A 17,485-nucleotide genomic window follows, 5' to 3' on the forward strand; every position below is an offset into this window, starting at 1 on the left:
TCAAACCTGCAACCTTTGCATATCTGTACGATGCTATAACCAACTGAACTATTCAGCCAGGACAATCAGTTAATATTTTAATAGTCTAAAATTTTACTATATTTTAAATTTAAAAATATTATGATTTAGGTATCAGCAATTTGTGAAAGTTTTTATAAAGGTGTTATAATACAGTCTTGCTTGCATTTAGTTCTCATAGAAAAAGTAGAAAGCAGAGAATTATTTAAATCATTAGAATATTTAATTAACATTTTATTAGCTATCACTATTGCAGTAAGATGTAGTTGGTAATTGGGTGAGCGGTATTTACCATATAAACAATAGATGTAGGCCCTGGCCAGTTGGCTCAGTGGTGGAGCCTCAGCCTGGTGTGCAGAGGGCCTGGGTTCGATTTCCGGCCAGGGCACACAGGAGAAGCGCCCATCTGCTTCTCCACCCCTCCCCCTTTCCTTCCACTCTGTCTCTCTCTTCCCCTCCCGCAGCCGAGGCTCCATTGGAGCAAAGATGGCCTGGGCGCTGGGGATGGCTCCTTGGCCTCTGCCCCAGGCGCTACAGTGGCTCTGGTTGCAACAGAGTGATGCCCCGGAGGGACAGAGCATCGCCCCTGGTGGGCAGAGCATCGCCCATGGTGGGCATGCAGGGTGGATCCCCCTCGGGCGCATGCGGGAGTCTGTCTGACTGTCTATCCCCGTTTCCAGCTTCAGAAAAATACAAAAAAAAACAATAGATGTAAACTTTAAGTTACAGATAAGCTCAACCTCTTTCAATATAATAGGTGCATTTTATTGACATTTTCTTCTATATTACTGATAAGGGCTTTCTTTGTCATTGTCTCTGTCATTTATTTTAAATTACAATGTTGCATGTGCCCCCAATAAGACCTTTTTCTTTAATATTGAGTTCTTTGTTAATTTCTTGGTATTGTGTCTCCACAGACCAAAGTTAATTCTTTTCATTGTACTCTAGAGTTAAACTAAATGTAGTTCCGTTCTTTCTCAGGCTGTGCCCAAGAGAAAAGTAAAAATGATAAGAAGTTTTCAAAATAGTAGGTTAAACAATGATATATAATTTGATATCTACAATATTTTGACCCCAAACCTATATTTTAATAATCTCAAATTGTAGAAACTTATGAGTATTTTATTTTCCTGTTTATCAGCCCTTATATATTAAGCAGAATTATGAAACAGATTTATCAAATTCTGAAAAGGGTATCTTTTTCCAAAGGAACCAACTTATCGAAACACAATTTTTTTAGAGCAAATACTCTTAAACATTTGGATTATAAGTATATTTTGGTCCCCCAGACTCCACATTTGCTCAGGCAACAATGAACATTAAAAAAGTAATTAGAGATTCATGTAATTCATGTACTGGGAAAAAATTAAAGCAGTTATACCACAGCTATTCAGACATATCTATACAAAACCATTTCTTGTCCTCAAGGAGCCCAGCTGATGTACAGAAAAAATAAAAACAACCATGTTAAAACACCAGGGAAATATATCTATTTGATTCACTACTGTGTTTTTGGTGTTTAGTAATAGTTTATGTTTCATGTTAGGAGTCTACTATTTAAGAGTTGAGAAACTGAATAATGTAATATAATAATAAATGAATTTATTGATTAATGAAGAAGTGACATTAGTCTTGGATCTTGAAGTATCTATGAATTCAGCACTTAAGGGATTCAGATGAAGAAGGAATCCTAATTAAGAACAATGGTAAAAAATGGTATTTAAGAGGTACAGTCTAGAGAGAACCTCCAAAATTTTACTCTGGGACATTTTGAATTTGAGATGCTTACAACAATCCAGGTAAAGATATGTAGAAAATTGTAATTGATATTAACACTGTCAAGAGTTGAAAGCTATTTTTCTGTATATTTTGTAATTGAAACTATGGGAAAGAATGAATGAGCCCTGAGACAAGTAAAAGAGACAAGGTGGATAATAAAGAATCATTAAAAGCAAAATTATCTCTACAGACAACCTGAAATTTCCAGTTACAAGACATTCTCCCTAATGATGTTAATGAGGGAAAAAAGTGAGGATTCAGCAACTTGATAGGAGAGAAGTTTGAACTAACATTTATTTGAACAAGTTTTTGGCTGAGAAAAGGGAGCCAGTAAAAAGAAAGACGTTACAGACACAAGAACAAGAAACCTTGACAGACCAAGGAACCAGAGAGTGAAGAAAGGGCTAGCATAATGAGCATGTCTGAAAGGCCCTGCACTTCAAAAGGATAGTTCTTCACTTCTAAAGCAGGAGAAAAGAATTTGAGATCCTTTATTGAGAGTGAGATGCAAGGAAATTGAAAAATGTTTTCCTTCGATTCCTCCATTTTCATGATGTAAGAAGCTAGATTATTCGCTCAAGGCAGTGGTCTGGTGTTGATCAGAGAGCATAAGAGAAATAGTAAAAGTTTGGAGTGCTATCTGTACTAAATGTTTGTGATCACTGGTAGAAATGAGCTAACCGAGATCACTGTCAAGCAACTTTAAAGACACAAATGAGTCTAGAGAATCTTAAATGTGTAACAGATCAGTCAGCACTTTTCAGCAACTTCTCTAGTAGTGCTTTGTAATGGGAATAAGAAAAAAGTGAACGTTGATGTGTTGTAGGAAGAGAGACTAGCTACGGGAATAATGAAAGGTTAGGAGGAGGTGAGAGTGTATTTGGTAGATGCACATGCAGATGAATCCAAGAAATGGTGTTACGGAGAAGCACATTTAGAAATCCAGGAATTGAGGAAATTTAAAGAGGCCCAACAGTCAGTTTTGTGAAAGTGAGAAAAAGCATGAGGTAGAAGGAGTTGTGGTTAGAAAGCAGGGATTCTCAAATTAGAGATTAGAGAGGAGATGAGGATAAAATCTTGGAAATTAGCGTAGCTCCAAAGGGAGAGGAGGCATTGGTGGGTGCATTTTTAGTTTTTAGATTAATCCTATCACATTTATTAGTCTGTACCCTAAAAAAAGTCTCTCTTTTATGGAAATTAAGGTGGAAAACAAGAACAATGACAGCAACAAAAGTAACAAAATATTTTTAGACAGTACTCTGTCCAGGCAATGACTCAACAAGAACAATTCGTCATCATCTTCATCAGTATCATTTTTTAAACCTTTTAAAAAGCCTTCTCTTAATTCTAGCAATATTTCCATTAGCTTGGCAGACACTCTTATTCTTACTTTATAGATGAGTAAAAAGAAAGCAAGATTACGGGACCTAGAACCGATGTGTCAAAGGCAGAACTTGACTCCAAACCTCTGGATAAGAGTGTCGTGTTCTTAACATCACTTATAGTTACACCATCTGTTTAAGCTGCTGCACTGCTTTACTCATGACACTCATGACTGAAGAAGTAGGTCGGTACATGTCAGCTATTCTACTTCAAAGTAGAGAGACTTAATATTCTCAGAGAATTTAGAGGTAAATTGATTTATATATGTGTGTGTGTGCATATAAAATGCTGGATATTTATAGAGCACGTAAAATCCATCACAGTGAGGGTGTGATCCCACGTGTTCAGACAAAATACGTGGTCTGAACACTGAGGAAATGAATTTGTTAATCCCTATGGAAAAGATATTAGATACATTTTTGATAACCTGATTTATCTCGGTTTAACCCAATATGTGTTCATTGCACTGACTTGCAAAAAAGGTAATGGAAAAGGAAAGACTCAGAGTAAGAAACTGCTGAGCAAGTACAGTCACAGAGGAGCAAATGATCGTGACAAAATATTTCATTTGTATACAGCAATAGACAGAAGACATCCTGTAATTAAAACACCAAATGTACACTAGATTTTAACCTAGTGTCAATGCAATGGTCTTTACAAAGCTGGATTTCCAAAATGGGCAATACTGTCTCAGTCACAAAGAGTCCTAAGAGGCTTACAACTTCTCCTGTCCCTTAAGTGACAGTAATAATATAAGAACCTGTCTTCATGTCTTCATCTATTCTATACACATCTCAGGGAGACTTAATTTATCAAGAATAATTTTCTTTCTAAAACTTTGCTTGCTATTCAAAGGCAATTTTTCTTTAAATGTCCCCCCTGCATTCATCAGCAAACTCAGTTGCTACAATGATGTTAAATATTTGGAAGAACAGCTTTCAGTTCCTAGAGGCAGACGCCGGGTGTGCTTTTAGTTCCAAGTGTGACAGGTAGTGATGACAATAGAGGCAGAGTTTAGGAATCTCTAGGAGCAAAGGCATAAGGAATTGAGCTTGCTGGAGGGTACTTACTGGTTCAAGACCCCTGTAGTATGGAGCATATGTTGATCATGAAACTGATATACATGTAAAATGCACCTTAAGGAGATTATTAATAATACTGGGTTAGTATTTATCCACAGGTAAGGTGATGATACTTCCAGGTTACATAAAATCATAATAACAAAATGAGGAAAGAACACTTCTGTACACTCCCTTCCTGTTTTAATCGTCTTCTCTTTCACTTCTCTTCACTGTCAATAGCCTTGTAGGCAAAATTTGTTAATGCTGTGATATATAATTATGCTTTTTCTATTTTTTGTATGCCTCCTAAGAAGACAATCACTCTTGATATCTCATGGTGATATGTCAGCAATTCTTTATAGCCTCTTTCCAAGCATTTCAACCTCATTAATAATTGATCTTCACATTTAAGCCACTGGTTAGAAAAAACCTCTAATATTTGACTTTATTAGCTTTTGAGTAATATGCTCCAAATCTCCTCTGCATTTTGTTAAAAAATGAATGTTATATAATGTTATATACCTATTGATAAAACCTACAGAGTTAACTTTGTAATAAAATACTACGTGACTAAAATGACAATATTTTACCTGAAACATAAGCATTTGTCTGCAAAGGTATGAATCACTGGTTTTTCATTTCTTTAATTCTGTTAATTGGTACTTGAGGCAATAAACCATAACATATAACTCTTGCTTCAGATAAACTTTAATGAGAGTTTGACCTTTGCTTGGATACTTCTGTGACAATGAAAGGGTTCAAGATAACTATTTGAAGTTCAAATTTATGAGATAAATGTTCTTAGCATTTCCTTATCTTAGCTTGAGCTGATTATTGGCGATATTCTAGGGATTTATAATTGAGATTTGGAAGAAAATTATATTCTATTATGTCCAGTTCGGTGGAAGTTTAAATAGCATTAAGAGTAACTTCTTTAGTTCATTATTTTGTACCTGGAAAGGTATTGAGATTCAGAGATCAGCAAAAGGCACACAACTGTCCTAAAAATATGGTATGAAAATGATTAAAGGACCACAGCTAATTTCTCTATATCATTATAAATCTTGTATGGAAGGGGCCAGCTCTTTTTCATTTTTTATACAGTAAAGTCATTGTTCAAACTGCATTTTGTGATTGAGTCATGGAATTTATGAGTTATAGGAATATTTTGTAGTTTTGGCACTTTAAAAGAAGTGCACTAAAACAGTAAAATACAGATGATTTGGAGTGCTTGGATATATAGTTATAGAAAAATACTTTTAACTTGAAAAGGTTTTGATGGTCTTTTATGTTGTTGTTTGTTCTAAATCAGAAATAGACTGTGTGTGGCATTATATTGAGTAAGGCGTTATATTGAGTAAGGTTGCATTTGAGTTGACAGAGTAAAGGGAGAGGATATAATGCAGATAAGCTTGGAACCACATATATGATGAGATCCCTTGATTAATACACTAGGATAGCATCATTTTCAAGTCCTTATCTTGTTTATATACTTCACAACAATGGATAGTTTTAACCAATAGCAACTCCTAAAATGATCTCTTACCTTGACAAATCTGACATAGCTTTCTTCTGGTTCTCATTCTATTAAGCCACTGTTTCTTAAGCAGGTTCTGCAAGATGCTCAGTATTTGTGGAATGAATAAATGAACCTCCAGGAAATTGTTTCTCATTCGTTTTCTCATTTCAAGTTCACGCATTGTGTATGAATTAATCGCTGATGAAGAAAAGGTAAAGCTACATTGGTTCATACGTCATCTAGTTCATGGTGAAAGACCAGGCTCATGCATTTGCTTTATGTCTTTCTTGAGTTAAAACTAAAATAAAAATAAAATATATGATAAATAAGTAACTAAACCCATAGCAGAAAAAGGGAAGAAAATGGAAAAAGAGTAAAAGATATCTGCGATTCTCTGGGAGATCTCAGGTGTCAAGGTCTGGGTTAAGAGGAGCTGGGTAGACTTGTGGCATCTACTATATTTTTTTCTTGTAAGAAAAGCCAGAGAACAACATGCCCATTAGAACTGCAAAGAGGCCCTGGGCTTAGAACCATTGATTTAGTGAGCTGACAAGTGTAAAGTAGATCTATCTATGACAACATCAGAAGTATGTAATGCCCTATTTCCCCCCTCCGCTCACCTTGATGCACACAAACACAAACACAAACACACAACATACTCTTACACAGATACAAAAGCTGAATTTTTCATCCTGACAGAGAATACCATGCCTGTTCACCCTAAAGTGAAATTTATTGATAATTAAATCTCACCCTATCCTGTACACAGATCCTAGTGAGAATCTCTCCCAATGAGAAAGATTCAGGTAGAAATAGCCTTACATACACAACAGATTAAGAAATCCACAATAAATGCTCAGGTCTTTAATCAAAAGTATGAACAAATAATGGAGGATCAGGAAAATCATCAGCACTAAAAACACTAACCAAAAAAAGAAAAAATATTGATTTGGAATGAAGTAGATAATTTAGGGAACAAATACTTTTAGTGTAATTTATATATACTAAGAAATTTATGAGACTGAATTGCTTGATCTGTCATGGTTACTCCAAATAATTTTCTTTTGGGTAGCTTGATCAACAAGGGCATTCCCTTGTGCTAAAGCTCCAGGGAGCATGGAGTGAGCTCGAGTATGTCCTATAAAACATGGAGCTCTATGTTGACATGCAAGTCTTTGAAGAAGGAGGACCTGCTGAAATAGTTCATCAGCATTTGTCCCTATGACAGCAGTCTTTATAGTGGAAACACCATAAGTAAATATTTGCTGTCTATATATAAATTAAAGGGGGAATATGGCAAATGCTAAAAAGTCATGATAATGGCATATAATTCTAGACTTTGAGCTGATTTTAAGTTGACAGTTTCAGTATAAAGTTGCCCATTGATTTGCAAGAGCGATTTGCCATTTAGTGGAAGTTTCCCAGAGCCATTGTTGTTGATCCTTTGAAAAAAGGAACAACAATAATTTTGAGGCTCAAAACCTATAAACTGTAAGGGTCACCTATGCCCCTTGATAATCCAGGAGGCAACAAGATCAAAATATGGAAGTGTATTCCATGGGCTATTAGATGGTTCAATGTGCCCAAGCTGTAGCTGCTCTTGTACCAATTGAGCAGCTGCCCTAAATTTCTCCTGAGAAAGGGACCATTGGTCTACCCATACAGGATTATCTGATTTCCAAGTAATTGGGTCTGCACAATGCATTATTGAGGTAGCAGGAGCTACCAAGGCCCCTATGCTAAATTTTGATATCCTAATCCACACCTTCCGGTATTGGGTGCCACTTCTATGGGGGTGAGAATTTCTCGCTGTTCTTTCCCTAGTCCCTTGGTGGGCAAAAATCCCCGATCAAGCATCTGAGTACTGACTAAACCATTAGGACTGACAAGCAACGCTCCCATATTTTTCAAAACATCTCTACCCCACAAATTAACTGGCCATCCAGGGAGCATATAAGGCTTAAAAAATCCAGAATGACCTTCTTAATCTTCCCAATTTAGAAAACTAGAACTTTGTTGAGGGGATTTACTCTTCCCTATACCTTGTAATTCTGTGGCTGCTGCATGAGTGGGCCAGGAAGGAGGCCAATGTAGCTTAGCAATAACAGATATATCAGCTCCAGTATCTAAAAGTCCTTTAAATTTATGGTCATGTATTGTTAGTTCCATTACAGGGCGTTCCTGACCTATTATTAAAATCCAATTGGCAAAATCAGAGGAGCCAAATCACCAATTTGCTTAGGCTCTCTTTCCCCCTTTTGTCAACTTCTATTATGAATCTACCTTTGCCACCCAGCTTAGTGTATCCCAAGGTTCTCTTTACCAAGCCACAGTTGCAGAGCTCCAGGGAAAAGCAACCTGGTCTCATCTCTCCAGGCAGAGGAGAACAGAAGCTCTATCTCCACACATGCTGAAGATGGCTTTTCCAGTCTACCTGAATCATTACCAGCTAGAAGCAGTGGTCATTGGGACTTGGACGTGAGCAGCAAAGTATAGAATTGTGACAACAATTCCAGTGCCATGCGGATTTTCCTGGATGTGGACTTTTCCTGGACTCCTGCTCCTTGTGACAGCTCCTAACAGACTGAACTGGGGTTGGGTTGTATTTTTCAGGGACTTGGCATGGTGTTGGGGCCAACTTGGATTTAGTGAACTTGTTAAGGACACTACTCTTTTATGGTTCTTGCTGTATTCGCCAAGAGTTTGCTTAAAGGCTTTAATCACTGTAAAAAAAAAGTAGAAGACTGGATAAAGAAGATGTGGCACATATACACCATGGTATACTATTCAGCCATAAGAAATGATGACATTGGATCATTTACAGCAAAATGGTGGGATCTTGATAACATTATACGGAGTGAAATAAGTAAATCAGAAAAAAACAAGAACTGCAGAATTCCACACATTGGTGGGACATAAAAACGAGACTAAGAGACATGGACAAGAGTGTGGTGGTTACGGGGGGTGGAGGGGAGGGAAGGAGGGAGAGGGGAAGGGGAAGAGGAGGGGTACAAAGAAAACTAGATAGAAGGTGACGGAGGACAATCTGACTTTGGGTGATGGGTATGCAACATAATTGAATGACAAGATAACCTGGACATGTTTTCTTTGAATATATGTACCCTGATTTATTGATGTCTCCCCATTAAAATTAATAAAAATTTATTTATTAAAAAAAGAAATTTAATAAATTATAAAGATAAAAGGTCTGGATACAGTGAAAATTAAACAAAAAGCAAGAAAGAAAATTAATAAAAATTAAACAGAGAGTAAAAATAATAGCCAATGATAAAGAAGCAGTTTTCTTGGTGGTTTATGGGTAATCTCCAGATCAAAATGGTTAATGTTTGAATATGTTATTTTAGTTATTGGTTATGTGGCATTGAACAAGGAAACAAAAGACTGAGTTTCCTTTTCTGTAAGAATGCTAATGCTATTTAATTGTTTTTTGTTAAAAGACACTGTGAATAATGTAAAATGCAATCACAAACTGAGAAAGAATACTGGACATATATACAATTAGGATGAATTTAGTACCAAATGCACTTTAAACTTTCTTACAAATTAATATGTAAAGCAACACTATTAGAAATTATAATAAAAATCCAAATAACACTTCAAAGAAGGTGAAAAGATAAAATGATGTTCAATTTCTCATTATTTAAGAGAATTAAGATTAAAATGAGATAACTTTATGTGTTCCATTTTGGTTTAAAAAGAAATGTCTTATAATACCACATGTCTCCAGAATGTGTAACAATATGAATTATTTATGGTAGTGGTTGAATTTTTATTTGATCCAATCGTATTTTAAAAATAATTGTTATCATCTTATAAAATTTAAAAAGAAAAGATTTTAAAACTGAGCATTTTTATTACCAGTATAACTGGATTCTGTATTTTTATACTTTCAATCTCAATTTCAGTGATTTTACAGCGTTTTAAAAAATTAGCTAGAACAAAATAAGTTATAAAATTATACATAGAATTATAATACATGGAAAATATTAACATGCCTTTTAAGTAGTAAGGGTAAAGATTTGTGTGAACTTGTGTTAGTTTTATTTATATGCGGGCCTATGTATATAATCTGTGTTAAAACATAAACTATGCATTATTGTGGATTGTGGTCCAAAAGGTTAGGAAGCCACTACTTAGGGAAGTTACCTATGTAAACAAAAAGTATGCTGGGAAATGCCCATGGTCGCATTGTTATTGTCAGAAAACAAACAACCTATAAACCACCAAAATAGCCATTGGTAGGAAGCATAGCTAAATAAATTGTTGTATGTAAATACAATGAAATACTATTCAACAGTGAAATAAAGAACAACAGCTTCACATGTCAACAGGGCTGATTGTAGAAAACTAATGGTCCATTGACAACCTCAAGTTATAAAAGAAAATGCATAGTATGATAGATACAATTATCATCATAAAACAATCAAACAATATTTCATTTTAAGTCCTTGTATACTATTTTGCATTGTCACATATATGACTTTCTTTCCTAAAAACAAAAATAAACAAGTGTTTTGGTGGCTTAAGATTCTTTTTCAGAACTGAAATTTGATCACCAATTATATTGGTTTTCATGATATAGTGTGATTAGAGCGAATTATTTTTTCCAGTTTTTGGATTTCAAAGATGAAAAGCCAAGGTGTCCATTTCTTACAAGGGTGGTTAGATATACCCTACTCAAGAGACTAGCAAGATAGCACCACTGTAGGAAATGAGCTGCCCATTGAAGAAGACACTGGCTCTTCTGACTTATGCCATCAATGACTTTAATCTAATAATAGAGGTAGAAGGAAATGCTAGAACTTTCTTTAATCAAAGATAAAATACCTTTCAGGAAACTGAGGAAAGTTAAGTTCTAAAAATTCAAAATCTTAGAAATTGTGAGAAAGTAACAACTAACACTTCTTTATTTTTGTTTTTAGAAAAGAAAATTATATTGTGGCAATGCAAAATAGTATACAAGGACTTAAAATGAAATATTGTTTGGTTTGATTGTTTTAAGTTTTATGATGATAATTGTATCTATCATACTATGCATTTTCTTTTATAACTTGATGTTGTCAATGGACTATTAGTTTTCTATGATCAACCCTGTTGACATGTGAAGCTGTTGTTCATTATTTCACGGTTGAGTAGTATTTAATTGTATTTCCATAGAACAATTTATTTAGCTATGCTTCCTACCAATGGCTATTTTGGTGGTTTATAGGTTGTTTGTTTTCTAGAAGTTCAAAGTCTTAGAAATTGTGAGAAAGAAACAACTTCCTGAATATAGAGAGAAAAGCAAAGGTTAATGAACCAAACATTAAGAGTTAATTTGAGATGAGAATGCTTAACATCTCTAGATCTTTGTGTTTTTTTAAATATTATTCAAAGTTTTATGTTGACTCACTTTCATGAAGCCAAGGAGTTGCTAATGATTTAGACAACTTGGTTATATGTGTAATGAAAAATAATAGATAGCTGAATAAAGCACTTATCTTAATGAGATTACTTATATTTAAGAAAACTCTCCAGCTCAAACTAGGCTTAGGCAGTCTTTAAAAGCTATTTCCATTTACTTGGTGGCATATTTCAAAATTTGGATGTAATTGTCTGTTCTATTGGCCTGATCTTAAACTTTCTCAATCTAGTAAAAATTTAGCAATTTTTATGATAGGTAATAAATATTAGAATCCAGTTAGAAGGTCATGTTTATTTTCAATTAAAATTTTTTGATTGATACGTAGAGAGAGAGGAAAGGAGAGAGAAATAAATCTGTTGGTCTACTTATTTATGCATTTATCATTTGATTCCTGTATGTACCCTGGCCAGGAATTGAACCCACAACCTTTGCTTTGGGATGATGCTATAACCAACTAAGCAACCTAGCCAAGGCAGCAGATCAACTCTTAAAACTAGTCGTTTCCAAACTTTTGATCACATACTTATCGTTTAAAAAATTTTGAGTAGGTATCCTTAATATATATAATCATATTTATTAATAAATTATATATGTAATATGTCACCTACTATTAAATATAAAGATTAATTCTGTTCCAATTTTAGATAAAAAAACATGTGAGTTCTAATGTTTTTTTTATTTCCCCCTGTGTCATTTCTGGAAAGTGTGACTTCCACTTTAGGTTTTAACCTAAATTTATCTCCTAATCTCACAAAGTCAGCTTGTGTTTTTTGCCAACAACCGTTTCTGCTGTAATTAGCATGTTTTCTCAAGAGGTAGATCAATAACCGAAGTAAACCCGACATGCCACTATACCTTCCTAGACAAGGACCTATGAAGACGGCCCAAATCCCACCCAGCTGTAATGTGCTGTCAAACCCAGCAAGAGCAGTCTGAAATCTATTTATTTCGCTTCAGTTTGCCACTCTTGCCTCCTTCCAAAGACTTGAGTTGGGTTGTTAGTCATCACAGGGTAAGTGGGAACTGGGAACCCAGCTTGGAGAAATAGTAAATAGCAGATATTTTGTTGTTTGTTTGTTTTGCTTTTTATTATGGCTTCTCTGTGGTTCCCATGTTAAAAGCAGAGCTAAAGGCAAAGGGTGACAGAAGTAATAGCTATTGGTGAAGCATTTATGAGTTGCTTTCCCCACTGCTAAAATCCAGCCTCAGCCTCGGCAGAAAGCTACAAAGTGATGGCAACAATAATACTCTTATTGCTGTTCTTTATGAAAATATTTTATTTCTGTCTAGATGAAGAATTGCCTGAAGTTGGATATTTACAACAATAACAAAATCAAATAAAGACTATAGCAATTTATGTAATAGATTAAAATTTCAGTATTTCAAACAGCGCAGTAGTCAGCGATCATTGGTGAAGCCTATTAAATACCACAGTTCTGTTCAACTAAAGAAAACGGTTCAAAAATAATTCCAGAAAAATGGGTGAGGATACGACAGAACAACATACAGCAAGTAGTAAACAGAGACATTCGCACATAGATGAGGAATTAAAATTTTTTTTTTTTTTCATTTTTCTGAAGTTGGAAACAGGGAGAGACAGTCAGACAGACTCCCGCATGCGCCCGACCGGGATCCACCCGGCACGCCCACCAGGGGCGACGCTCTGCCCACCAGGGGGCGATGCTCTGCCCATCCTGGGCGTCGCCATGTTGCGACCAGAGCCACTCTAGCGCCTGAGGCAGAGGCCACAGACCCATCCCCAGCGCCTGGGCCATCTTTGCTCCAATGGAGCCTTGGCTGCGGGAGGGGAAGAGAGAGACAGAGAGGAAAGCGCGGCGGAGGGGTGGAGAAGCAAATGGGCGCTTCTCCTGTGTGCCCTGGCCGGGAATTGAACCCGGGTCCTCCGCACGCTAGGCCGACGCTCTACCGCTGAGCCAACCGGCCAGGGCAGGAATTAAAAATTTTAAATGAATTTTTTTTCTTGAAAAAGTAGGAAAAGAAGTTATTTCTATTAATCAAACTAATGAGTATAAGGCTAAGAGATCTGGTTCAGAGAATCTTCTTGAATATTTTTTGCCAAAATAAGCTTTATCCTTTGCAGTGTCTATAGCCCTTAACCCTTTTACTGAGTTGTAAGAGTTTTTTGACCCTCCCCCAACCTAGGGAACCAAGGGCAAACATGTTTTCTAATGTAACGAAAGCCACCCCTCTCTAAGTCCAGCCCCAGATGTAACTGGGTCTGCGGGCAGGATGCAGAACTTCTTTCTAGGCCCTGCTGAACAAAGAGGCATCAACTTGTTGCTTCATGTTTATGTCTTTCTAACAAGACTTGCCAAGGGACAAGATTGGCGTAAAGGTTTGTCACTTTTTAATTATATAAATTATGCATTATGTAACTCACCTTGAATGTAGAAATAACTACTGTCAATTTTAGCTCTTAATAAATTTTAATTTTTTTTTAATCTTTCACATGTGTCACACTTTTTTGCCTTAGAAATTGCTATGATACAGAAGGAAAGAAAGTAGCAGTGGTATTAATTTGCAAATCAAATACACATGTGTACATTACAGTAGTATTTAGCAAACTATTTCCTGCCACAAAATGTTATGTATTTTTTTAACTTTAAACTTTTATGTTATGTTGTTCCAAAGAGGATTTAAGGTGCTGAATAGGTAGGTAGGTAGGTAGAGAGATAGAGAGATAGATAGATAGATAGATAGATAGAGCTCATTTTCACTAGATTTACAGTGTGGAATGAAAAGTGGGTACATATTTATACCTATATCTCTCAATGTATAGGTAGATATAGATACAGATAAAGCTATAAATATATAGATATATACATTATCTAACATGACAACTACTAGCCACATGGGCCTCTTGAATACTTGAAATATGGCTCATATGCCACAAAAAAATTTATATGCGCTGTGGGTGAAAAATAAGCATAAGATGTCAGAAGCTTAGTATGAAAAAGAATGTAGAATATCTCTAATAATTTTTATACTGTATTGATTACATGTTGAAATGTTGTTATTTCAGATACATTGGTAGCTTGTATTTCTACTGTTCAACACTGACATGTAAAATGCAGTGAGATAAAATGAATCAAATCAAACACTTCCTGTGTAACATCATTCAATATTTCTCTGGCAAGTGTACTCAGAGGACCTAATCCTTAAGCACTTAATGTTTAGTATAGAGTGGAGTAAACGAAGACAATACTAAGTAGCAATGCACCTAATTTTTGAAGATCTTTGAAGATGTTCTGCTGCTCGGCCAGGGGGAATAAGAATCCATTTGACTGGAGTGTGTAGCAGGATTAGGTGATGGTGCTGAATACAATTGATGAATATTTCTCTAATCCATCTATTTGCGCAATAGTAGATCATTTCAATGGTGAAATAGATCAGAGTCTCTGTAGCATTTGCTTTAGTTAACAGGAGGAAGAAATGTTGCCATCCCACAGTTTTTAGACTGAATGGCTGAAATGAGAATTGATGAGGCTCATTTTCTCACTGAACTGCCCTGGGTCCTGCAGGAGTCAGAGGCCAATGGAAATATCTAATTACCTGTATTAAAGAGAAATGGCCTTGGGATCTTGCCTGGTTTCAGTGTGATTTAAAGGAGAAGACTTTGCAAATACTTAATTTGATGCAGGTGACTTTTGGTACGGGTGAGAGGTGGCAGAGCCAATACTTTCTATGAAAAGGCACCTGGTATAAATGGAAACACAAATTCAGACAATTCATTCAAAAGAGTTAGAACATCTAGTTCCATGCAACCATCTTGCTCCACATTTAATCTATCTAGCTGAGATGAGCACTAGTATTTACTCTTGTTCACGATTATGATGAAGACAGAAATATCAGATGAAAATCAAGGATTACAAACAATATAAAAAGTTAAAAAGATGCAATAAAAGTTTTTTTAATGCATAAAGCATAATAAGCATTTTCCCATTTTTACCTGTTCAGTGTATTAGTATAATAAAGTTCACTGAAGTGTTTTACATAATATGTGATTTGAGCTAAGGGGAGATAGTGTGTGACCTTTATAGATTTTCTACTCCTTTTTTAATTGAAATTTTAGTTATCTAAAACTTTATTTTAAATATATTTAATTCATCAATGGATTTAAGCCTCACATATGCCTGTAAGATAGGCATTATTATTATTTCCATTTTTACAGATGGAGAAAGTGAGGAACAAAGAAATAAATAATTTGCCAAAAGTCACATAACTAGTAATTATCAGTACCAGTATTTAAACTCAGTCTGTCTTGTTCTGCAGACCCCGGTTTAAATATCTTCTCCATTCTTTTAAATATCAAGAATTAAATAAACATATTTTTAAATATGGAAAGTACTATTTTCTAGTTCACAGAATTTTTGAACTACTGTGAAGATTAAAATAGATAATATATGTAAGCCCATAGTTCGGTGTCTACCATATATTATATATTGAACTTGTGTGTTTGAGTATATGTATATATATTATTTATGGAAATAAATACACATACGCTTATCATAGTATATAAAGTGATTTTATTCTAATATCAATATATGGTTTTTTCATATTTGAGGTTTATATGTTGTCTGGATTATTTACAATGAGCAGTTATTTTTTATAATGTTAAAAATAACTTAAGGTTACATATATAACTGAAAATGAATTGCAGAGAGTAAAAAGTATTTTTGGAAATTATAAATATTTTCTGAAAATTTAATGCTTATTGTTAATTTCTACTAAACAATTTATTAATCTTTGAAAAGTGAGACTTAGAGAAGAATAAAATTTTTATTTAGTTTATATCAACTTCTTTGATCACTTTTACTTTGTAAATCATCCTCTTTCATAGTATAATGCATATTGAATTTAAGATTATGAAATATAAATTATTGAAATTTTTCTTTAAATCACATTGATATAAAGGTCTAAATTGTGCCCTCCTTTATAAAAGCACCATATATTCCCACAATTAAAACTCTCATTTATGAATCTGATGCACAGTAAGTGCTTAGGTATTTGTTAAAAAAAAACCAGAACATGTCCTTTCTTCAAATTTTTCTATGTGGATCTATTAAGTTATTATACTTTATTATACATTTCTACTTAGACTGCTAATTTATTAGTATTTTTCTTGTTCCAATCCTGTAGCAGTTACTTTAAATATTTTTTTATTTATTCTTTTTATAGAGAGGAGAGAGAGAGCAGTAAAGAGAGAGAGAGAGAAGGGGGGAGGAGCAGGAAGCATCAAGTCCCAAATGTGCCTTGACCAGGCAAGCTCAGGGTTTCAAACCAGCGACCTCAGCATTCCAGGTCGACACTTTATCCACTGTGCCATCACAGGTCAGGCTGTAGCAGATATTTTACAAAGCTAACTCAATTTGGAAAAAGTTCACTTGAGCAATATTTTTTTCTTAGGTAAGGCTCTTCCTCATTGCTTTCCTTCTGCAGGTGATATATTATTAAAAATAATATGTCATGTTTCTCATAATGAATAGTCTAAAGAAAAATGTGAACAGTAGAAAAAGACAAGAACAATATGTGTCAGTCATGAAGGAGTACTGAAATCTAGCTTATACAGCAAAAATTAAATGACTAAAAATATCTAATCAACAGTGTCATTTTTGAGCACCAGCTGCACAACAGAGCAGGATTTGTCTTAGTCTGCAAGGGAACTTATATAGCTCATCAGAGCCTAGTGAGTAAAACCCAGGACCAGGACTCGGGACGTTCATTGGCACTCCCAGTTTTCCAGTTTAGTCACTCACAGCAAGAATAAACCCCCAAATACTCACCTGTGTAAAGGGGATGTTGATAATGCCTCCTACATCATTAATGAGAAAATATAAGCTAAAAAGTTTAGAGAAGTTTTAGTTCTGAAAGCTGAATGCTTTCAATGCATCATAGGCATTTATTTTAGTAGCCAGTTTTGTGACCCCGTGTAAATTAATTTCTCTATGTCCCAGTGTTCTCATTGATAAGATGGTGATTATAATAGTATCTGTTTCTTAGGGTCATGTGTCGAGTCAATGAAGAAATGCATGTAAAGAACTTAGCACTATAGCCTCAACACACTTTAGTTATAAATATTATTATCTATAAATCATGATAAATGAACGTAGACCCTGCATTACTAAGTTGAAATTAATATTATTTTCTCATGTGGGCCACATTCTAATTGATATAAACTAAAGTAATGTCTTCTTATACTTTTTTAGTAATTGAAAGACCCCTTGGATGAACTCTAAGAAATACAACATACTAAATTCTAGTCCATGATGTTGCAGAATC

This window comes from Saccopteryx leptura, chromosome 12 (assembly GCF_036850995.1).
Source record: "Saccopteryx leptura isolate mSacLep1 chromosome 12, mSacLep1_pri_phased_curated, whole genome shotgun sequence".
NCBI lineage: Eukaryota > Metazoa > Chordata > Mammalia > Chiroptera > Emballonuridae > Saccopteryx > Saccopteryx leptura.